The sequence below is a fragment of the Scyliorhinus torazame genome, chromosome 17 (genome assembly GCF_047496885.1).
Source record: "Scyliorhinus torazame isolate Kashiwa2021f chromosome 17, sScyTor2.1, whole genome shotgun sequence".
Classification (NCBI taxonomy): Eukaryota; Metazoa; Chordata; class Chondrichthyes; order Carcharhiniformes; family Scyliorhinidae; genus Scyliorhinus; species Scyliorhinus torazame.
In genome coordinates, this window is record NC_092723.1 from 137,995,246 (window position 1) to 138,020,721 (window position 25,476).

Genomic DNA, 25,476 nt, shown 5'->3' on the forward strand with positions numbered 1-25,476 from the left:
GTCTTAGCTCTCTCTTTAGGTCCTTCCTCACTACCTTGTAACTATCAATCGCCCCAACTGAAACTTCACTCCTCATCTTCACATAGGCCTCCTTCTTCCTCTTAACAAGAGATTCCACTTCTTTGGTAAACCACGGTTCCCTCGCTCGACGCCTTCCACCCTGCCTGACCGGTACGTACTTATCAAGAACACGCAGTAGCTGTTCCTTGAACAAGCTCCACTTATCCAGTGTGCCCAACACTTGCAGCCTACTTCTCCAACCTATCCCCCCCCAAGTCATGTCTAATGGCATCATAATTGCCCTTCCCCCAGCTATAACTCTTGCCCTGCGGTGTATACTTATCCCTTTCCATCACTAACGTAAACGTCACCGAATTCTGGTCACTCTCCTACCTCCAAATCTAACACCTGGCCTGGTTCATTATCCAAAACCAAATCCAAAGTGGCCTCGCCTCTTGTTGGCCTGTCAACATATTGTGTCAGGAAACCCTCCTGCACACATTGTACAAAAAACGACCCATCTAATGTACTCGAACTATATCTTTTCCAGTCAATATTTGGAAAGTTAAAGTCTCCCATAATAACTACCCTGTTACTTTCGCTCTTATCCAGAATCATCTTCGCCATCCTTTCCTCTACATCCCTAGAACTATTTGGAGGCCTATAGAAAACTCCCAACAGGGTGACCTCTCCTTTCCTGTTTCTAACCTCAGCCCATACTACCTCGGAAGAAGAGTCCCCATCTAGCATCCTCTCCGCCACCGTAATACTGTTCTTGTTCTTGACTAGCAGCGCCACACCTCCCCTTCTTTTGCCTCCTTCTCTGAGCTTACTAAAACACCTAAACCCCGGAACCTGCAACATCCATTCCTGTCCCTGCTCTATCCATGTCTCCGAAATGGCCACAACATCGAAGTCCCAGGTACCAACCCATGCTGCCAGTTCCCCTACCTTATTTCGTATACTCCTGGCATTGAAGTAGACACACTTCAAACCACCTACCTGAACACTGGCCCCCTCCTGCGAAGTTAAATCTGTGCTCCTGACCTCTATACTCTCATTCTCCCGTACCCTAAAACTACAATCCAGGTTCCCATGCCCCTGCTGCATTAGTTTAAACCCCCCCAAAGAGCACTAACAAATCTCCCCCCCAGGATATTTGTGCCCCTCAGGTTCAGATGTAGACCATCCTGTCTGTAGAGGTCCCACCTTCCCCAGAAAGAGCCCCAGTTATCCAGAAATCTGAATCCCTCCCGCCTGCACCATCCCTGTAGCCACGTGTTTAATTGCTCTCTCTCCCTATTCCTCAACTCATTATCACGTGGCACGGGCAACAACCCAGAGATAACAACTCTGTTTGTTCTCGTTCTGAGCTTCCATCCTAGCTCCCTGAAAGCCTGCCTGACATCCTTGTCCCCTTTCCTACCTATGTCGTTAGTGCCAATGTGGACCACGACTTGGGGCTGCTCCCCCTCCCCCTTAAGGACCCGGAAAACACGATCCGAGACATCACGTACCCTTGCACCTGGGAGGCAACATACCAAACGTGAGTCTCTCTCGCTCCCACAAAATCTCCTATCTGTGCCCCTGACTATCGAGTCCCCAATTACTAATGCTCTGCTCCTCTCCCCCCTTCCCTTCTGAGCAACAGGGACAGACTCCGTGCCAGAGGCCCGTACCCCATGGCTTACCCCTGGTAAGTCCCCCCCCCCCCCCCACAAGTATCCAAAGCGGTATACTTGTTACTCAGGGGAACGACCGCAGCGGATCCCTGCACTGACTGCTTCTTACCAGTCCCTCTTACAGTTACCCATCTATCTCCAATCTTTGGTGTAACTAATTCCCTGAAGCTGCTATCTATGACCCCCTCTGCCTCCCGAATGATCCGAAGTTCATCCAACTACAGCTCCAGTTCCCTAACTCGGTCTTGGAGGAGCTGGAGATGGCTGTACTTCCTGTAATTAGTTACTTCAATTAAGTTTCTTCCCCCACTTCTGGAAGTGACAAGTTATTTAATTCAGAATGAAGTGGCCAAGGTCAAGTCTGCAACTTTAAGAAAATATTCATTATATGGTGTGTGTAAATTTGTATGCGATGCTTGTGGGTGGGGTACAGATATGTGGGGACGTGCACTTGAAGAGGACTAACTTTCAGGGCTATAGGGAAAAAGCAGGGTGTAGGGCAAATTGAATAACTCAAGTGCTGGCACATGTGTAATTGCCTAAATGGACCTCTTGCTCTTCTCTTAAGATTTTGAAATTCAGCATACAGGTCCTGTGGTGTAGTTCCATCAGGTCTGCACATAGGTTTCACCTGGAACGCCTGCTACTGCTCCCTGCATGCTCTTCCATAGTCCCCATTACATCAGTATTGATCACCTGGTTTGATGGTATCAATTTGAAGACCATGGCCAAGGATTTCTGCTTCTATGCTTCCCAGTACATGGCCTTCCACCCACTCATTTCAGCCCCTACCTTTTTGCCAAATAGTTCAGGTATTGCATTACTGTGTTCACCACTCATAGTTGAGTTGGACCTGAATTTTTATCACCAGATGTGTCAAAATAGGGCCACATCAATCTCAAAAAGATTGACTAAATTGTTCTTTCCAAAAGCCAGCAAATATTTTCAGGCTAAATGGCCTCCTTCTGTGCTGTAACCATTCTAAGATTGTATCCTCTGATTCTATCCTACTCTCTAACTGTCTCGTCATCCAGGAGCTCTGGATGTTCAGCTGCCAATTTTGTTCCTCTTTAAGTCAAGTTTCCATTATAGCTAGAACATCATGCTGCCATATGTCTATCTGTGCCCTCAGCTCAACGTCTTTATATACTATACTCCTTGCATTTATATATATATGCCTTTTAACATTGTCACATTCCTATGTTGTACACTTTTTAAGCTGTGCTTCTTGTCTTCCAGAGTCACTCGCTAATTTTCCATTTCCCATTCCCTGCTCTTAATTTGCCATCAGGTTTCCATCCCCCTGGGCAACACGGTGGTGCAGTGGCTAGCACTGCTGCCTCATGGCGCCGAGGTCCGTGTGGAGTTTGCACATTCTCCCCATGTCTGCGTGGGTCTCACCCCCTCAACCCAAAGATGTGCAGGGTAGGTGGATTGGCCACACTAAATTGCCCCTTAATTAGAAAAAATGAATTGGGTGTTTTAAATTTATTTTTAAAAAAGGTTTCCATCCCCCTGTCAATCTAATTAAACCACCCGCAACAGCACCAACAAAACTCCCTATGTGGATATTTGTCCCAGTCCTGTTCAGGTGTAGACCGTCTGGCTTGTACAGATCGCACAGTCCCCAGAACTAGTCCCAATGCCCCAGAAATCTTTTACCTTCTGATACCTTCCCTCCTACACTGTGGGCGGCAAGGTGCACAGTGGTTAGCACTGCAGACTCACAGAATGTCAGAATCAAATCCAGGTGACTGTCTGTGTGGAGTTTGCACATTCTTCCAGTGTCTGCGTGGGTTTCTTTCAGATGCTCCAGTTTCGTCCCACAGTCCAAGGTTGTGCAGGTTAGGTAGACTGGCTACACTAAAATTGCCCCTAGGTGGGGTTATGGGGATAGGGTGGGGGGATTGGGCCTAGGTAGGGCGCTCTTTCAGAGAGTCATGCAGACTAGATGGGCCGAATGGCCTCTTTCTGCACTGTCGGGATTCTATGACTGTAGGGATTCTATGATTTCAGCCACATGTTTAATAATTCAATTCTCTTATTTCTATACTCACTTGCAAACGGGACTGGGAGTAATCCTGAGATTAGTGCTGAGGTTCTGCTTTTCAATCTATTTCCTAGTTCCCTCAAATTTGCTCATTCCTTTCCTTTTTTTAATATAAATTTAGAGTACCCAATTAATTTTTTTCCAATTAAGGGGCAATTTAGCATGTTCAATCCAACTAGTCTGCACAGCTTTGTGTTTTGGGGGTGAAACCCACGCAAACACGGGGAGAATGTACAAACTCCACATGGACAGTGACCCAGAGCCGGGAACAAACCTGAGACCTCGGCGCCGTGAGATTGCAGTGCTAACCACTGAGCCACCATGCTGCCCATCCCTTTCCTACCCAAGTCATTGGTACCTACATGGACTACAATCTTTGGCTGATGAGCCTACCCATAAAAATATCTTGCAGCCATTCTGTGACATTGTTGACCTTGGTACCAGGAAGGCAACATACCATCCTGGAGTCAGGTCTACAGCCACTGAAGCGCCGGTCTGTTTTCTTAATTAAGTAATCCTCTGTCACTACTGCTCTTTCTATTCTTCTTCCCCCTCCTGAACAGCAGAGCTGCCTTTGGTGCCACGGATTTAGCTCTGACTGCACTCTTCTGACGAAGCAACACCCTCACCAGTATCCAAAACAAAAAAAAGATTGCCAAACCGGACCTCACAGGACTCCTGAAGTACCTAGCTAGTTCTCTTGGACTGCCTGGCAGTCACCCATTCCCTTCCTGCCTCCAGGCTACCAAACTGCAGTGTGACTACCTCTCTGAACGTGCTATCCATGTAGTTCTCAGCCTCGCGGATGCGCCACAATGAGTCCAACCGCACACGAGCTCCAAAACGTGGAGCTCAAATTTCTGCAGCTGGTGACACTTCCTGCAGGTGGTTGTCTAGGAAACCAGTAGCATCCACGGCTTTCCACATATTACAGGATGTGCATTTCACACGAACGAACTGTCTTGCTATGGCTTTAATTTATTTCCCTTGTGTTAACTGTATTTTACTTTATACTACTTTATTTTACCTGCCCTTGACTTAACTTCACTTTTATATTATCTGCGTCTCTTACTTAAATCCAAGTAGCTACTTCTTTTAAAATGAACACAGTAAGAAGTCTTACAACACCAGGTTAAAGTCCAACAGGTTTGTTTCAATGTCACTAGCTTTCGGAGCGCTGCTCCTTCCTCAGGTGAATGCATCTTGCTAATTTTCTGCTCATTAAAGTTCTTCCCTAACAGCAGGTTCTCACCAACCAATGACTTTATGTTTCTCCCGTGATGTCACTCTTGGATTTTTCCAAACTCAGCCCTCTCTTGCAGCTATATAATTATATATATTTCATAAATGTAGTGTGAGGTCTTAGCTCCATTGCACTATAGTTATAGCCTCCCTTATTTCTTCCCTTGGGACATTCAGATGTCTTGGTGATGTGTTTAGTTTAAGAGCGAGCAACTTCTTTAGTATCATTTCTCCTTGAATATTTTTTAAAATCATACGTTACATCAGATTATCAATTAATTATGCTTACAAAAATAATTATATTCACCAACTTCTTTACCTTTCTGCATTAGATCAAATGTACCGTATATGATTTTTAAAAATTCAGCAACCCATGTATAGGTTTCCATTAAACGGGATGCCAAAAAAAGGTAGAGGACTATAAACAATCAGGGGTGAGCTTTGGCTTTAGAATCCTGTAGATCATAGAATGAGAAGGGTAGTTTCAGAGTATGAGAAAGTGTATATCTGGAAAGCAGTAAAATACTGGCATTCACTTGTAGATTTTAAAATTGTCTCGGTGCAAAGTCACCTCAGTGATAACTGGTGATTTTTAAACTACACTTGCACATGAAGCTGAAATTATAAAATGTCTGAATGGCTCAGGTGGAGCCCATTGAGCTGATTGCCTCCTTTAAAGGTTAAGTGCTATATATCATGACCTTCTCAAAGAAAAGCTGGCTGACGTGCTGTGTTGTAGAAGGAAACCTTTTCTTTTAAATTCAAATAAAGGTCAGTTTAAAAAAATAATAAGGTTTATTCTCTGTTGTCAAAGATTTCAAGACAATCCAGTTGAATTTTCATGAATGCAACCCTGATATCAGGAAATAATTGCCTGTTCTGATCCACACAAATCATTGCAAGGTCCTGTGTGAGCACCCGGATAGTCAGTTTGTAGATAAGTCTAGTTTGTGCAACCCATTACACTCTTCAAGAGCATTTATCAATCAAAGTAGACCTCTGCTACATTGGAGTCAGACAAACAGCACTTCCCAGTGAGGTGTGGGCTAAAGTGCGAATTATTCATGATCAGAGTGGCTGGCACTAGCCTGGTAAGTATTGTTTAAAAGCCACATTCAATTTCCAATGGGAAAAATATCAGTAATAAAATTGTAATTTAGCACTCAATTGTATATTTCCATTTATGCTCATTAAGTATTCAATGTGACATCTACACTACCATAGGCAATGTCTCAGCAGCTGCAGCCTATAGAACCAAAAGAAGATGGAGGACATAGGGAATGGTGCATGGATGCATGATACAATTTGGCTATCATAAACAGCTTGTCTGAAGGTACAGATGTGTGCTGATTTTGTCACTTAGATTAAACATCTGAATTAAGTATTTCCAATTTCTTGCAGTTTAACAGTAATCTTACTATCAAAAGATCTAACTCCATGCTGCCATTCAGCAAAGCTGGATATAGTAAGGATATTTAACTGCTGCCATTCACCTTTATTCTTGATGAAGGGATCTCTACAATTCCTCAAGGGGAAGGGAACATCATAACTTCCATTCCCAATATTTATCTGTCGAGAATCACCTGACTACTTCAAACCTGGTGGTCTTGATAGATCCATTGAAAATAAAGATATGCAAAGGTTGTTGGGAGTACCCAAGCAAATTAGTTTCATTTGGTATCGCTAACTTGGAAGCTTAAAAGTAATTTTCCAGAGCACTGCTTGGTGGCTACGCATCTCTAAGATTAAAGGCCATTTTTTTCTCTTAAAGAACAGCCTCTCTTATCATCACTAATCCACATTACATATGGGAGCCTCAAACTAGACAAAAAAGTGATCTTTCCACAAACTGTATAGAGTTCGGTACATGCTTAACCAACGTAACTCCATGCTGTCACTTCCCGGGAAGCAAATATCAGCCAGTGCAGCAAAGCCATTGTTTCTGCTTTCCCAGATTATCTTTTCTGACTGGTATTAGTCAGAGCAGCAGGTCATAAACATTACAGAACAAAAAGAGGCTATTTAACCCAATGCACCTGTACAGGTGTACGCTCTTCAACTGGAGCGGTCTAAATTAATCTTGATTGAATTTTTGGAACTCGTTTCTCTTTTTCTCACTTCCAATATTTCTGTTTTTCATATTTCAGCTTCTCATTTGGTCCCCTGCCACCTCATGAAATCCTCACCTTCAGAAGGTGGCAGAATGTTTTTTAAATTAATTTATGGGATATGGGTGTCATGATATTCAAACACACACATCATGATAGACACACCAACAGACAAATCAGAACACACAACACCACAACCAATGACAGAAAGATATAAAAGCACAGACACGACCCCCGGTGGTCAGTATTAGCTGCAGAGGAGAACCAGGACACATCTGTGACCAAACACACTCAGGGAGACAGCACGTGCAGAGTATCCAGAACGAACTGTATTATAAGAGTTATAATAAAATAGAGTTGTACCACATACAACTGTGTTGGCTCATCTGTGCACCAGAGCACCCAACACCACATGGTACAGGAGTGGATCGATACCTGCCGGCATACCTCAGTGTACACAGACAACCAGCAGTGCCCAGGCAAAATGATAGAGCTCCCGGTTCCGCAGCCGCTCCAGTGCTACGGCGATCTCCGCGAAAACTGGCGGCGATTCCGGCAAATGTTCGAATTGTTCCTGGTGGCAGCTGAACTCCAAGACCTGGATGATAGGGAAAAAATTGAATTTCTCCTCACCATCGCCGGTGCAAGGGCAAGAGAAATATTCACAAGGTTCAGGTTCTTCAGGAGGCAGCAAAGGTACGATTACCAGGCAGTCCTGGACAAATTCTCCAAGTACTGTGAAGAAAACGCAATCCAATCGGCAAATAAAGGTAAGAAAAGCTGCAGTACTCACCTCGTGGCTGGGATCCCGGAGCCCGAATTCCCAGAAGCCAAAATCCCGGGCCTGAGAGAAGGCTGGGTCGAGGTCGGCGGCCATCTTGCTAAAGGTATAACGCTAGCACAGTTGCGCGAGCAGTGCGCAGAACCGGAAGTTTCGTTTGCGCATGCGCGAGATGCTGCGCATGCGCAGTCCAGAAAACGGCCATCGGTAAAGGAACAGCGATCTGAGCATGCGCAGTCGCTTCCTACGTGCTACATACCGAGCGTCAGGATGTCAGAGGCCCCAGACTGCACCAATTTAAAAGGGAAATGTCCCAAATCCAATTTAAAAGGGAAACGTCCCAAATCAAAAAAACAAAAATCTGTTAAAGCTGTAAAACAACCTTCCCTCACCTGGAATGACAGCACAGTGCCGCAAATTGACCCAGGAGATGAATTTGACCTCCGAAGAACCCTCCGACAAGCAGTTACCTACGCACAAGCCGATGATTCCGACCTTGAATACTTCGATGACGATCTTTACAGTGTTTCCGGACCTCGCGAGCCCAATGATAGCTCCGTGGTCCTATATGACTATGACTCGGACGAACCTTTCGTGTTGCACATTGGCGGCCCCCACATTGAATCCGACGCAGATGCGGATTCATTTTTCGGATTTGAGGATCTTCAATCCAGCAGATATGACGTTCCAACTTATCAGTACCGGATGATGCTGCAGCCTGACATTAACAGACAGGGAGCGGTGCAAGCACACGGAGAGTGCCCTGCTGCCACACAGAGCGTGGTCCATGTCCCGCTCAACGTTCCCGACTCTATGAAAGAAGAACGCAAGACTCCAGAGCGCAGTCCTTGCAGGAACAAGACCATGAGGGTCTAGCAACCTCTCCTGACCAACCAGCGGCAGACGATGCAAGTCTGCCATGCTCACGTGAACAGCAAGAAGGCTATAACAGCCTACCATGCTCCACTACACAGCAGCATGAACATGACGGTCTCTCATGCTACAATGAAGGGCACAGCGCTGAAGACTGTTCAAGCCCAACTGAAGACAAGCCAAAGGAATCGCCTCGTCCAAGCCCGAAGAAAAAAGGTTTATGCGCTGACCTTCAGGATCATTATAGCCGAACAGAGATTAATAATGCTGCACGGCCACAGAAGGATGCTGAGGATTTGCTAACGAAATTAATTGAATGTTTAACTTGCAAGGAGCAGACTGAGAATTGCCAGTGTTTTAGTACGGATCGAAAAAATGGACAAGACATTGATCCTCAGGTAATGGAAATAACACAACCTGAATCATATCTACAGCAGGGACAAATGTCTCCCTTCAACACAACACCGCAAAATCCCAACTTCGGAGACCAGCAGTTAGTCAGTAATGACTCTTCAAACCTTGAGGGGAACATTAATTGCATTGAACCTATACACGCTCCACTGATTATTGAGCAGAACATTGGAGCAAGAATCCTGAGGACACCGACATCGAGTAGCCAGATAACGAATTTAAAACCCACAGCAGTTTCAAGTGAACCAAGTGTGCTTTCCACTAATGGTGAAGATGCAGATAAGGTCGACCCGATTATCCATTGTACCACACTAACCCCAGTGATTAAGCAGTTATGTATGGGGAGTATAATGTGGGCAATTGAGAACAGTAAAAGAGAGACTGTGACCATGCCAGTCCCAGCAAAATCAGACCCAGAGACCATGAAGGCATGTACATTAGACAAAGATACATATGAGGCACCTGAGAAGAAAAGTGAAACGGAATGTTCTTTGGAAAATAGTACAATGTCGATAGAAACATTGGATCCTATATTCGAGACCATACCTATGGGAGAATTTGGGGGTAATAAACAAGGTTCTGCAATGTCTGGGGGAAGATTTAAAATTCCAAAGAAGAAAAGCCCAAATGAAGGACAACGGCAAGACAATGACAGTCCACCGACATGGTGTGCACCACCAGATGAAAACTCTGACAATTTACCCAACCCTAGTGAACAGCAAGCTGCTAATGAGGATCTATCCACGGGATGTGAGACGAGTGACGACAGCATCCCACTTCCCATGCAAAAGGTGCAAGGTGACAGACCTCGCCTAGTGCGTACCGAGGCACTCGACGATCACGGTGGGACCACTGACGACTGCGGTGGCAGCGCACCGCTTCCACCCTCGATGGCTCGACCCTCTCCACTGGTTGGTGCATTCCTGCATGTTCCGACTCCAGAAGTGCAGCTTCAGGGAATCTCGGCTGCCTCCAGTGAACCTGTTGGGACTCCGGACGGGGGGCATCGACGGAAGGCAGACCGGACTCCAGATGGGGAGCAGCCAAGCGCCGACTCTGATTCGCGCACGCCAGACCTTGCTCCGGACGGGCGGTGTCGCGGCCTCGGTGATGGCACGCTCAGGGTGACGGCGGATGCCACGGCGACAGGGAATGGATCGCGTGGCAGTCCCACTGGGTCGGCAGTGGCAACCAGCACCGGCGGTCCAAGATGGACACACCAATTCGCGCCATCGCCAGACGTTGATGCGAGCAACAATTCTCTCTCCAAGGCGACATGCTTCGACGTTTCTCTGCGGAGTCGCCCTTCCGGCACAGCAGGTGGCCGGAACCAGCGTACACGGTCTCGGCCAACTTCCACATCTGGCACAGTCATTGCCTTGCATGATATTAGTGATGGTGCTACTTCGATGGCAACGACCCATCGGCTACAAGATGCCGTCCACCACAAACATAAAAAGAAAAAGACTCCACCTTGTTTCTGGCATGCAGGGCGGATGGATTGGTGCGTAGGCGCAATCAGCGAGCTTTGCGCCGCCTTCCACGCTCGCAACTGAACCGTACGCACACGCCGGATCCTCCACTGCTTCCCAAGGATGACTTCGTGGAGATGCCACGGATCATGCCCCTTCCATCGCCACCAGAACCAAACCACAGCCAAGGCACCACTAACAAAGATGTTGAATGTTATATTTGCACGAATGAAAAAACCAAGCACTGCACGAAGTACAACAAATGGTAAAGTAGAGACTTCGGCAACAGCATCACCTCCAACAGTCCAAGGTGAACCAGTGTGACCCCAAATCTCCACAGCTGAACCGGCTTGAGGACCAGCCCATTCTTGAGGCGGTCACCCATTAGACTGGACTTATAACGCTGTTCATACGTTCAAAAAGTCAAACACTTCTGTATTATAACCTGTTGTTGTTTATTGTTCCAGATATCGTCTGACCAGACCAATGTTCAAGTTTTTTTTTTTTTTCTCTCGCATCCAAGTTTTGTTATGGTACAACCTTGTTAGTGTGACGCACCCGACATCGCCCCATGTAAATAGTTACGCCATATACACACGCTGTACATAACACACACACACACTCTTCGATGCACTCACGACACAATTATATTTATAACCACGTAGGCACATATCTTTGTAAAAAGGGGGGATGTCATGATATTCAAACACACACATCATGATAGACACACCAACAGACAAATCAGAACACACAACACCACAACCAATGACAGAAAGATATAAAAGCACAGACACGACCCCCGGTGGTCAGTATTAGCTGCAGAGGAGAACCAGGACACATCTGTGACCAAACACACTCAGGGAGACAGCACGTGCAGAGTATCCAGAACGAACTGTATTATAAGAGTTATAATAAAATAGAGTTGTACCACATACAACTGTGTTGGCTCATCTGTGCACCAGAGCACCCAACACCACAATGGGCATCACTGGTTAGGCCAGCATTTATTGCCCATCCCTAATTGTCCTTCAGGTGATGGTGAGTTGCCTTCTTGAACCACTGCGGCCCTTGAGGTGTAGATACACCCACTGTGCTGTTAGGGAGGGAGTTCCAGGATGTTGCCCCAGCGACAGTGAAGGAGCGGCGATATATTTCCAAGTCGAGGTGGTGAGTGACTTGGAGGGGAACCTCCAGGTGGTGGGGTTCCCAGGTATCTGCTGCTCTTGTCCTTCTGGATAATCATGGGTTTGGAAACTGCTGTCTAAGAAACCTTGGTGTGTTACTGCAGTGAATCTTGTAGATGGTACATACAGCTGCCACTGTTCGTTGGTGGTGGAGGGTTTGAATGCTTGTGGAAGATGGAGCAATCAAGTTGTTTGCTTTGTCCTGGATTGTGTCGAGCTTCTGGAGTGTTGTTGGAAATAACACGGCTACGTTTTGACTTTGGTTTTAATTGCTTAACTAAAAGAATAATAACTGAAAAAAGGACTAATAATATATAATATACTAATGGCTTTTCTTTGCTTTGAAAATAATTAATGTTACAACCTCCATCGGGATTGTCATAATATATACATCAGTATATGATGGTGCAGAGACACACACTGACTGACGCACTGCAAGACCAATCAACACACACAACACAGCAGCCAATCACCAGTTAGGGCACGGTCACTATAAAGACAGAGGGCACTAGTTTTCCCGCTCATTCAGGATGCAGCCTCTGAGACAGACAGAGACCGCAGTCAGTAGCACAAACATCCACCATGTGCTAGCAGTATAGGCTGGTCAGGTTAGGCATAGGTCTTCAGTCAATTTAACATAGTGTCGACCCACAGTGCAAGTATGTTTAACAGCTCTTAATTAAATAAAATAGAGTTGTACTATTACAAGTGTTGGTAGCCTGTCTATGTTACTGCTAAGGTAAACACAGTCTCCACAGATCCAGAGTACCCAACACATCATGGTACCAGTATGTGATATTAGAGTTTAATAGACCTACCTTCAAGCGATCTTCCTTCGACCAGCAATCAGCCATTCCGGTAGTATGGACAGCGTCCGCCCTCCCCCGCCGCTCCACATCACCGGCATCCTCGGTGTGAACTGGAAAATCTTTAAACAATGATTCCAGCTATACCTGGAGCTGCTTCAGAAGCCAGGAAGATTGCTCTCTTCCTTTCCACGGCCGGGGACCACGCCATCCATATCTTCAACTCTCTCACTTTCGCTGAAGGTGAAGACAAGTCCAAGTTCAAGACAGTCCTGCTCAAATTCGACATTCACTGTGACATCGAGGTAAATGAAAGTTTTGAGTGCTATGTCTTTCAACAGCGTCTGCAGGGCAAGGATGAACCTTTTCAATCTTTCCTCACTCACCTTCGCATCCTCATGCAGTCCTGCAATTACAGCTCCACCTCCGACTCGATGATCCTTGACCAGGTTGTTTTCGGTGTGCAATCGGGCCCCTTACGCCAGCAGCTCCTCAAAGTTAAACACCCTTGCAATAGCCACCGAGACCTGCATTCTGCATGAACACGCCACTAACCGATACTCGCAAATTCAAGCAGCTGAAACAGTGCGGCAAGGTCCCCACGAGACAGAGCGGGTGCAAGCCATTAAACAACTCCAGGGCCTAAGCCTGGATGAGGGCGGCCATTTCGTGCGCTTTTCGCGGACTCCCGCGCATGCACACACTGACCGAGGGGACGGCGAGGCCGAAGACCGCACTGCGCAGGCGCGCACTACATATGACCGCACCGCGCATGCGCGGTGGCGTACCGAACGTTCTGATGTCACGACGTGCTGCAACTGTGGCTCCGCCCACTTAAAGCGGCAATGTCCTGCAAAATACCGATGCTGTCTCCAATGTGGCAAGCTTGGCCACTATGCAGCCCTATGCAGGTCTGCTCAACCTACTACCTCACGTCGCTCCAACCAGCCACGCAGGGATGTCCGAACCATCCAGCCACCGGTCACCGATTCCGACTTGATTCCGGACCTTGACACCGAGGACCCTAAAGCACCATCTCGGGTGGGCATCATCACCAAACACAAGATGCTCCAGAAGACAAAAGCCAAGTCTCTCCCAATATTCAACATTGATCCGGACGACGAGTGGTGTGCCAACCGATTCCGCCTGGACACCGGCGCTTCAGCCAACCTCATTGCGCGGTCTGACCTTGAAAGCCTCCATGTCAAGCCTACCATCCTGCCATCCGCCTGCCAGCTTCTGCTTCTGGACTATAATGGTAATGCCATTGCTGCCAGTGGCTCTTGCCAGCTTTAAGTGTCGCACCGGTCATTAAAGGCTAACCTGCCATTCGAAATAGTTGGATCCACTAAAGCCTCCCTGCTTGGTGCTCGGGCGTGCAAACTTCTAAACCGTGTCCAAAGGGTTCACTCCCTGTCACCCGCATCTCAGGACGCTGACTTTCAGACACAGCTGAACGCCATCATCACCCGTTACCACGGTGTATTCGAGGGCATGGGCACACTCACATACACTTATAAAATCTTGTTAAAACCAAATGCCACGCCTGTGGTGAACGCACCTCGCAGGGTACCAGCACTCCTCAAGGACCGCCTCAAGCAACAACTGCAGGATCTCCAGGACCAGGGCGTACTATTGAAAGTTACAGGAGCGACTGACTGGGTCAGCTCTATGGTGCGTGTGAAAAACCATCCGGCGAATTACGCATATGTATTGATCCCAAGGACCTCAACCTTAATATTATGAGAGAACATTATCCCATTCCAAAGCGCGAAGAACTCACCTGCGAGATGGCTCGTGCCAAATTTTTCACCAAGCTAGATGCATCCAAGGGGTTCTGGCAGATTCAACTCGACCCATCCAGTCGGAAGCTCTGCACCTTTAACACCCCATTTGGCCGGTAATGCTACAACCGGATGCCGTTTGGCATAATCTCTGCATCGGAAGTGTTCCACAGAATAATGGAGCAGATGATGGAAGGTATCGAAGGGGTTCGCGTATATGTGGACGACATCATCGTCTGGTCTACCACCCCGCAGGAGCACATTGATCGCCTCCAACGCGTCTTCCGACGAATCCATGAGCATGGCCTCCGCCCCAACAGGGCCAAATGCTCCTTTGGTCAAACAGAAATTAAATTCCTCGGAGACCACATTTCACAGTTTGGCGTGCAGCCGGATGCTGACAAGGTATCTGCCATTAAGGCCATGAAGACACCGGAGGACAAGAAGGCGGTCCTCCGCTTCCTGGGCATGGTCAATTTCCTGAGGAAATTCATCCCTAACCTCGCCTCCCACACCATGGCTCTCAGGAACCTGGTTAAGAAGACGACCGAGTTCCAATGGCTCCCCGCCCATGAACAAGAATGGCAGGAACTCAGGGCGAAGCTGACCAAGGCCCCGGTGTTGGCATTTTTCGATCCGGCCAAAGAAACAAAGATCTCCATGGATGCCAGTCAGTCCGGCATTGGAGCAGTGCTCCTTCAACGTGATGACGCCTCCTCATGGGCTCCTGTCGCATACGCGTCACGTGCAATGCGCCCACCGAACAGCGCTATGCGCAAATTGAAAAAGAGTGCCTGGGCCTTCTACCGGAGTCGTCAAATTCCATGACTATGTCTATGGACTCCCAAAGTTCACAGTCGAGACAGAACACAGGCCACTGGTCAATATCATTTAAAAAGATCGAAACGACATGACGTTGTGCCTGCAGCGTATTCTCCTTAAACTCAGGCGGTACGACTTCAAACTCGTCTACACCCCGGGTAAGGAGCTCATCGTCGCCGATGCACTCTCCCGATCTGTCACCACACCCTGCGACCCAGCGGGCTTCGTGTGCCAAAGTGATGGTCAGATGGCATTCGCCGCATCCAATCTGCCCGCCACGGACGAACGACTCATGGCCAACGATCCCCTGCTCCAACGTGTCATGCACCACCTGACAGACGGATGGCTCAAGGGCCAATGCCCTCAATTCTATAACCTGGCGGTGGTAGATGGAATTCTACTAAAGCTGGACAGGATCGTCATTCCGCATAGCATGCGGAACCTCGTCCTTGAGCAGCTCCATGAGGGCCACCTGGGAGTGGAGAAATGCCGTTGACGGGCCCGTGAGGCAGTGTACTGGCCTGGAATCAACAAGGACATTGCCAACGCCGTTCTTAACTGGCCAACATGCCAGCGTTTCCAGCCGGCTCAGCCAAGGGAGACCTTGCAACCCCATGAGTTGGTCACGTCACCCTGGACCAAAGTGGGCATCGACCTGTTCCATGCACTTGGCCGGGACTACCTCCTCATAGTGGACTATTTCTCAAACTACCCGGAGGTAGTTAGGTTACACGATCTCACCTCAACTGCGGTCATCCGTGCGTGCATGGAAACCTTCGCTCGCCATGGCATCCCGCTCACGGTCATGTCCGACAATGGCCCGTGTTTTGCCAGTCAGGAGTGGTCCAACTTTGCCAAACGATACAACTTCACACATGCCACGTCCAGTCCCCATTACCCCCAATCCAATGGCAAAGCTGAAAAGGGGGTGCACACCGTCAAACGACTCCTGTGCAAAGCGGCCAATGCAGGATCCGATTTTTACCTCGCCCTGCTTGCTTACAGATCAGCTCCATTGTCCACCAGCCTGTCACCGGCTCAATTGTTGATGAATCGCACGCTGCGGACGACGGTGCTGGCCATTCATGTCCAGGACTTGGACAACCTTCCGGTCCTTCGCCGAATGCAGTTGTCTCACGCCCAACACAAATCGGCGTACGACGCCCGCGCCACGGATCTCCCTGCTCTGGCTCCTGATGACGAGGTCCGTGTCCAACTTCACGATGGTGGTTGGTCCGCCACCGCTGTAGTGCTCAGACAAGTGGCCCCCAGGTCATTTTTGGTTCGTCTACAAGACGGCTCTCTTCTTCGGCGAAATAGGCGGGCACTACGACTCCTTCCTCGCTCGCCACCAGATCATCATGTCCTGCCTCGCCATCACGACGAACCCGTCACGGATTTTGCAGATCTCCCTTTCGCTCTGCCACCTTCTGAGTCTGACACAGTCCCACCCATTCCAGAACAGGCGGCCCCTGACCCACCCTTGAGGCGGTCAATCAGAATTTGTTGCCCACCTCAGAGACTGAATTTATGAACTGCCTGAATTCATGGACTCTTTGAACTCATGAACTGATTGTTTCGTTACCCTGTTTGATTAACACACTGGTTTGTACATACTGTTGTTCTAGTTATATTTTGTGTTACATACTGTCCATCTGCACTAGACACCTTCCAATGTAAATATCTTAGAGTTTCTGTACATAGTCCTGTAAATATGCTCGCATGTGCCACACATAGTTAGGAACATTCGCATACTACATTATTTATTGCCACGAACACACATTTTTTTAGAAAAGGGAGGATGTCATAATATACAAATTAGTATATGATGGTGCAGAGACACACACTGACTGACACACTGCAAGACCAATCAACACACACAACACAGCAGCCAATCACCAGTTAGGACACGGTCACTATAAAGGCAGAGGGCACTAGTTTTCCAGCTCATTTGGAATGCAGCCTCTGAGGCAGACAGAGCCCGCAGTCAGTAGCACAAACATCCACCATGTGCTAGAAGTATAGGCTGGTCAGGTTAGGCATAGGTCTTCAGTCAATCTAACATAGTGCAAGTATGTTTAACAGCTCTTAATTAAATAAAGTAGAGTTGTACTATTACAAGTGTTGGTAGCCTGTCTATGTTACTGCTAAGGTAAACACAGTCTCCACAGATCCAGAGTACCCAACACATCAGGGATCATTAATGTTTAAAGAGAAATTAGAAGTCTCAGTAATTAAGTGAAAGAATGAAACCACAAGATTCCACAGTTTAAAACAAATTAATTTTACCACCAAGAATCAAGTAATGTAAATACTACCAAATAAACGCTGGCTTGGGTAATAATACTGAACACCTACACTGAACAGCATAATAAAACACAATCACATATACTTTAGACTAAAATACTCAACTGAACCTTGTCTTTTCCACTATGACTTCCCCCAGAAAGTCTTTGGCTACCTATCAGGTTCTTGAAAGCTGTTCACTTTGTTGCGGCCAGCTCCAAACAGTTCCACAAGTGCCTTGTAAAGTCTGGGACTTTTCATTATATGGGTTACTTCCAGCCTCTTTTCTCCTCATGATTTCGGTCTCTTATTCATGATGCTTGTTTGGATAGTGCAGACACCAATGGCCTCCTTTTGCACTGTTAACAATTCTGTAAATAACTGAGTGCGTGATGAATGATAAAGTTAGCATTTTCTCTGCTTAAGGTGCAGGCCTGGTTAACATTTATTTATTTTGCTCCCTCAACTCCCAGTCTATTCCCAAGCTGAACTGCTTGCTTCTGTGAGCAAAAACAGAGATAAACCCACACAAAAAGTCAGTCGCCTACAACTCATTTCCAAGGTTGCATTCCTGGAATGTTCGGTCATGGGTAGAAGGGGTGAGGTAACTTTTCTCTTTTTCTCGGTTGTCAACAACAAGATGTGCATTTAGAATGAGTGATTTTAAACCTTTTGAGTGTTGTGAATTTTAGTAATAGACATGAAGCAGGCTTTCAGGTAAATATAAATCAGAAGATCAGACTCCATACTCTCTCCCCTTGTCCAGTACCTTTCCACCTACATTCGTGATTCCTCCAATGCCCTACATCATATCAGCAACATCCAGTTCCCTGTCCCAACTGCCTCCGCTTCACCATGGATGTCCAATCCCTCTATACCTCCATTCCCCACCCGGATGGTCAAAGGGCTCTCCGTTTCTTCCTCGAACAGAGGCCTGTACAATCTCTATCCACCACCACTCGCCTCTAACATGTCTCATTTCTTCCAAACCAAAGATGTGGCTCTGGATACCCACATTGGTCCCAGTTTTACCTGTCTTTTTATGGAAAATGTGGAACATTCCTTGTTTAAGTCTTACTCCAGCCCCATTCCACAACACTTTTATCAGTACATCGGCAACTGTTTTGGTGTACTTCATGTTCCCGCCTGGACCTGGAAAAATTTTGTTAATTTTGCTTCCAATTTCCATCCCTCTATCACCTTCACATGGCCCTCTCCGACACTTCCCTTCCTTGATCTTATTAATTTCAGTTTATGGGGATAGACTTCCCACTAGTATCCATTACAAACCCACTGACTCCCACAGCTACCTCTAATATAGCTCTTCACATCCAACATCCTGTAATGACGCTATCCCATTCTCTCAGTTCCATCGCCACCATCGCATCTGTTCCGATGATGCCACTTTCCAAAACGGTGCTGCTGACATGTCTTCATTTTTCCTTAATCGTGATTTTCCATCCTCTGTGGACGACAGGGCTCTCAACCGTGTCCCGCACATCTGCTCTCACCCCTTCCCCTCCCTCCCAGAGCCAGGATTGGGTCCACCTTGTCCTCACTTTACACCCCACCAGCATCCGCCAACTCCAGAATGAAGCCACCACCAAACTCATCTTCCCTTCACTCACCTGGTCAGCATTTTGCAGGGACCATTCCGTCCAGGATACTCCTCCACTACCCACAATACCTCACCCTCTTCCTACGTCACCTTCCCATGTAATTGCAGAAGATGTAACACGTGCCTGTTTACCTCCTCCCTGCTCATCTTCCCAGGGCCAAAACACTCTTTTCAAATGAGGCAGCGCTTTCTGTGCACCTCCTTCAATCTGGTCTAATACATTTGCTGCGCCCAATGCAGCCTACTCAACTTTAGAGAGACTAAACGCAGACTAGGTGACCATTTGCAAAACTACTTTGATCCATCTGCAAGTAGGACCCAGACCTTCCTGTCACTCGCCATTTCAACTCACCGTCCTGCTCTCATGCCCGTCCTTGGCCTGCTGCAATGTTCAAGTGAAGCCCAACACAAACTGGAGGAACAGCACCTCATCTTCCGATTAGGCACGTTAAAACCTTCTGAACTTAAAATTGAGTTGAACAAATTCAGGCTGTGAACCTTCACGCCATTTTTATTTCGATCAAATTATTTCTTTTAAATGTTTTTATTGGCTTTTCAGTATTTTACATGGAACACACTGTGGAGAGCACGGTCATACGATAACAGATATAAGTTGTAACAGTAGTCCAACCTTAATTTACCGAACATATTTACAAGTTTCTATCTGGGGGGCGGGGAGAATATATTATTGTTCTGTCCTGGAACTTTTTGACCCTGCTTTTGGGTCCTTCCTCTGCGGCTGTGTTTTTGACCTTCGGTTGTCTACCTTGTTGGTTTCCGCCCTCGTCTCCCCTCCCTTCTCCCCCATCCCCCCTTTTCCCCTTCCTCCTTCCCTTTGTGCTTTGTTGGCCATTTGTGGGCCCACTCCCCCCGCTCTATTGGCTGTTAGCTACAAACAGGTCTTGGAACGTCTTGTGGAAGCTCCCTTTTGGCCACGGATGGTGAATTAGATTTTCTCCAGGAAAAAATCTGACAGGTCGGACAGCCTGTCTGCAGCTTTGGGCGGTTCTGCTGATTGCCAGCTGAGCAGGATTCTTCAGCGGGTGATTAGGGAGGCAAAGGCTAGGGCGTTTGTTCCTTCCCCATGAAGAGTTCTGGCTGTTCTGAGACCCCGGAGACCGCCACTTTTGGGCACAGCTCCACCTTCACTCCCACAACTCTGGATGTTGCCTCAAAGAAAGCTGTCCAGAACCCGACAAGTCCAGGGCATGCCCAGAACATGTGGGTGTGGTGGCCAGGCTTCCCTGGCATCGTTCACATTTGTCCTCCACCTCTGCAAAGAATATGCTCATTTACGTTCTAGTCAGGTGCTCTCTGCACCACCTTTAGCTGCATGAGGAGGTGGAGTTTACCCTGTTCAGCGCTTCGCTCCAGAGTCCCCACTCTATGCCTATCCCTAGTTTCCAACTCTTTCTCCCATTCCCTCACTCTTTCTACTGTGGCCGCTAAGTGATAGTATTGTAGGTTTGGGAGGGTAAGGCCTCCCATGGTTTGTTTTCTTTGCAGGACTTTTTTGGGATCCTTGGATTCTTCCCACCACCATGCAGATGTCATGATCATTTTGTCGACTGTGTTTAAAAAGGCCTTGGGGATGTAGATCGATATGGATCCAAATACGAAGAGGCAGCACGTTCTTCTTGATTGTCTACAACCTCCCCGCCAGGGAGAGTGGGAGTGTGTCCCACCTCTGCAGGTCCATTTTTACTTCCTCCACCAGGCTTGTCAGGTTCCATTGGTGGATACGTGTCCACTCGTGGGCAATTTGGAGTTTGTTTTGGGCTTGTTTGAACAACAGTCCCTCCAGCTCTGCCGTCTCCTTTGTGGGTTCACCGGGAAGATTTCACTTTTGCACAGGTTAAATTTGTAGCCCGAGGAAGCTCCAAATTCTTTCAGGAGCCTCATGATCCCGTCAAGACTGCATTGGGGGTACAAGACGTAGAGGAGCAGGTCATCTGCATTCAGTGAGATTGTGCTCTCTGTTCCCTCTCTGGATCCCCTTCCAACCTGCTGCACCGGGGACTACAGGATAAGGTGGTGTCGAGAACAGGAGTAAGAGAGGGGAAGGTCTGAGAGATCAATAAGGAACTGATGGAGTGGGTGGGAGCCCCGATAGGGGAGGTGAAGAGAAAGTGGGAGGACGAGCTGGGTGGGGAGTTGGAAGCCGGGTTTTGGGAAGAGGCCCTGAGGAGAATTAATGCGTCCTTGTCGTGCGCCAGGCTCAGTCTGATAGAGTTTAAGGTGGTCCACATGACTGTGGACCGGATGAGCAAGTACTTTGAGGAGGTGGAGGGTAGGTGTGGGCACTGTGCGGGGGGTCCTGCGAACCACATCCATATGTTTTGGGCGTGCCAAGGTGTCTGGGTGGTACTGCCAAGCTGGAGCACTGCCAGGGTGGTAGTGCAAGAGTGCCCGGGTGACAGAGTGGCACTGCCCAGGGTCTGAGGGGTGCCACGGCAATGACAGGAGGGTGAAGAAGTGGTTTGAAGGTTCGGGGGAGTACATGGCAGGTGGGTAGGGGCCTCTGGGAAGTTGGGGGATGACGGGTGGGGGTCCTGGAAGGGGGACCTTTAAGGGGACTTGGGGGGTCTGAAGAAGGGGGATCCCCCAGGGCCCATAGTAGGGTGGCCTCACTTGTGGGGTGTGGGTAATACCCATGTATGTGGGGGGTGACATTGCCCATTGGTGGGGGGCCCACACGCTCACTTAAAAATCGGGACACCCTTTCAAAATGGCAGCCTAATCTCCAAATTCAGTTCCCTAGTGCTGAAACAAATTCTAAGTATGGGCTAAACAAGTGAGAAACCCCTCAGGGCACAGAAAAGTGACTAAGGGCATGATCTTCCGGCCACGTTGCGGCGGAAAAGCAGCTCACTGCGGCACAGAGTGGCTGGTGAAAGCCGTGAGACCCCACTCCCGGGATCCACCCGGCTCACAACACCTTGTGAGATTCAACACAATCTCGCAAGACGTTGCAAGGAGAATTCCACCCACAATAGGCGGGATCAGTTTTTGGCAAATCTACATATTAGAGCGAGGCAGTAAGCTTTACTCTAATGTGCAGATTCCCAAGGTACCTGAGGCTTTGGGATTCAATCCCTTCGCCTCGGGGACCTCGGGCGAGCACCCGGTGTGTAATGTTCTTGACGGATGGCCTGATTTATATTACAGGAACACTTGTAGCTAAAGCTATGTATGATTTATTGACATTAACCATGGTTCAACTATATACAAAACAACAGATGAATAACAGTATTGACATGCACAAGCAACCCCTCGCTTCCAGCTCTCCTGTCAGTCTGAGGTCACCTGACTCTAACATTCAATTATATAATAATAAGATTCCTAGTGGTCAGTCGATGAATTACAACACAACCATGCTATCAGAACATCCCTTTCCTTTGAGGCACGGACAATGAAAAGATTCTCTGGTCAGTGGGCGGGCATGGCCCTGGATCCCCCCCCCCCCCCTTGAATCTTGAAACATTCCTAACAGAAACAGCGCAAATGTGCCGCAAAGTTCTTAGAAAATTCGATCAGGAATCCGTACGGCTCCATACCCGACTACATCGGACCCATGCATTCAATCACCATCTCTAAGGTCAGCGGGGACTCCAGTTCCTCCCTTCTCCCTTGCTCCACCAGCAGGACAGACAAACCATCCAAGAACTTCAACCATTCTGTCCTTCAGGGGCTCGGACTTGTAAAGGTTATGGGAAAAAACCTCAAAAGCCTCATTGGCTAGAGCAAAGACCAACCTTCCTTCGTCCTGAGAGCTGTGGAAGCGCACGATGATCGCATGCAATGGTTTACATGCATGGGGCTTCTGCCTCAATGACCTGTGGGCATGATCCAACACTGAAGGGGTTGCCATTTCCCCCTCTCACACCATTTTTGAAAACAACTGCGACATGAACTTTGTAGGACTCAGCCCCTCCAGACCTTCTGGCAACCCCACTACCCTCAGTTCTGTCGACGATTCCAATTTTCCAAATCGTCCATATTGTCCCTTAATATTTTGTTATCGGCTGCCACTGATCCCCGAGGGACACCACTAGCTACAGATTGCCAACCAGAGAAACACCCATTAATCCCCACTCTTTGCTTTCTATTAATTAACCAATCCTCTATCCATGCTACTACTTTACCCGTAACACCATACATCATTATCTTATGCAGCAACCTTTTGTGTGGCACCTTGTCAAAAGCTTTCTAGAAATCCAGATATACCACATCCATTGGCTCCCCATTGTCTACCGCACTGGTAATGACCTCAAAAAATTCCACTAAATTAGTTAGGCACGACCTGCCCGTTATGAACCCATACTGCGTCTATCCAATGGAACAATTTCCATCCAGATGCCTTGCTATTTCTTTCTTGATGAAAGATTCCAGCATCTTCCCTATTGAAGTTGAGCTAACTGGCGTTTAATTATTCACTTTCTGTCGACCTCCTTTTTTAAATAGTGGTGTCACGTTTGGTAATTTCCAATCCGCCAGGACTACCCCAGAGTTTAGTGAATTTTGGTAAATTATCACGAGTGCATTTGCAATTTCCCTAGCCATCTCTTTTAGTACCCTAGGGTGTATTCCATCAGGGCCAGGAGACTTGTCTACCTTTAGCCCCATTAGCTTGCCCATCACTACCTCCTTAGTGATAAAAATCATCTCAAGGTTCTCACCCATCATAGCCTCATTTCCATCAGTCACTGGCATGTTATTTGTGTCTTCCACTGTGAAGACCGACCCAAAAAACCTGTTCAGTTCCTCAGCCATTTCCTCATCTCCCATTATTAAATCTCCCTTCTCATCCTCTAAAGGACCAATATTTACCTTAGCCACTCTTTTATGTCTTATATATTTGTAGAACTTTTACTATCTGTTTTTATATTCTGAGCAGGTTTACTCTCATAATCTATCTTACTCTTCTTTCTAGCTTTTTTAGCAACTTTCTGTTGCCCCCTAAAGATTTCCCAATCCTCTAGTCTCCCACTAATCTTTGCTAATTTGTATGCTTTTCCCTTCAATTTGATACGCTCCCTTATTTCCTTAGATATCCACGGTCGATTTTCCCTCTTTCTACCGTCCTTCCTTTTCGTTGGTATCAACTTTTGCTGAGCACTGTGAAAAATCGCTTTGAAAGTTCTCCACTGTTTCACCATAAAGTCCTTGCTCCCAGTCTACCTTAGCCAGCTCTTCTCTCATCCCATTGTAATCTCCTTTGTTTAAGCACAAACACTAGTGTTTGATTTTACCTTCTCACCCTCCACCTGTATTTTAAATTTCACCATATTGTGATCACTCCTTCCTAGAGGGTCCCTAACTTAGAGATCATTAATCAATCCTGCCTCATTACACAGGACCAGATCTATGATCGCTTGTTCCCTCGTAGGTTCCATTACACACTGTTCTAGGAAACTATCGCGGATACATTTTATAAACTCCCCCTCAAGGCTGCCTTGACCGACCTGATTAAACCAATCGACATGTAGATTAAAATTCCCCATGATAACTGCTGTACCATTTCTACATGCATCAGTTATTTCTTTGTTTATTGCCCGTCCCACCGTAATGTTACTATTTGTGGCCTATAGACTACTCCTATCAGTGACTTTTTCGCCTTACTATTCCTGATTTCCACCCAAATGGATTCACCCTTATCCTTCATAGCACCGATGTCATCCCTTACTACTGCCTGGATGTCATCCTTAAATAACAGAGCTACACCATCCACTTACCATCCACTCTGTCCTTCCGAATATTTTGATACCCGTGGATATTTAACTCCCAGTCGTGACCATGCTTTAATCATGTTTCAGTAATGGCCACTAAATCATAATCATTCACGATGATTTGCATCAGCAACTCATTTACCTTATTCCGAATACTACGAGCATTCAGGTAAAGTACCCTTATGTTGGCTTTTATACCTCCATTTTGAATCTTAACACCTCTATCAGTAATCTCTCCTAAGTTATTTTTCCTTTTAAGGTTTCTCCTAATTTTCCTTATCGGTGAACTCATATCTTCAAGAAATAACCTGCTGCTTCGCTTTCCATTTATGTTTTTACTTCCCGTTTCATTCCTTTTAGTATTACTGGGCCTATTCACTGAACGGTCCTCAGTCACTGTACCCTGTACTGTGGCCCTTTTTGATTTTTGACTATGGCTTCTCTGCCTTACACTTTCCCCCTTACTGCATTTTGTTTCTGTCCCCGTTTTACTTCCCTCCGACTTCCTGCATCAGTTCCCATCCCCCTGCCACATTAATTTAAACCCTCCCCAACAGCAAACACCCCCCATAGGACATTGGTTCTAGTCCTACCCCAGATGCAGACCATCTGGTTTGTACTTGTCCCA

At 47.2% G+C, this 25,476-nt stretch overlaps 1 protein-coding gene across 5 annotated transcripts in view; it reads right to left on the reverse strand.

Moving 5' to 3' along the window:
* LOC140394181 (probable helicase with zinc finger domain) overlaps window positions 1–25,476 on the reverse strand; it is a 682,830-nt gene that overhangs the window by 37,114 nt on the left and 620,240 nt on the right. The window lies entirely within an intron of this gene.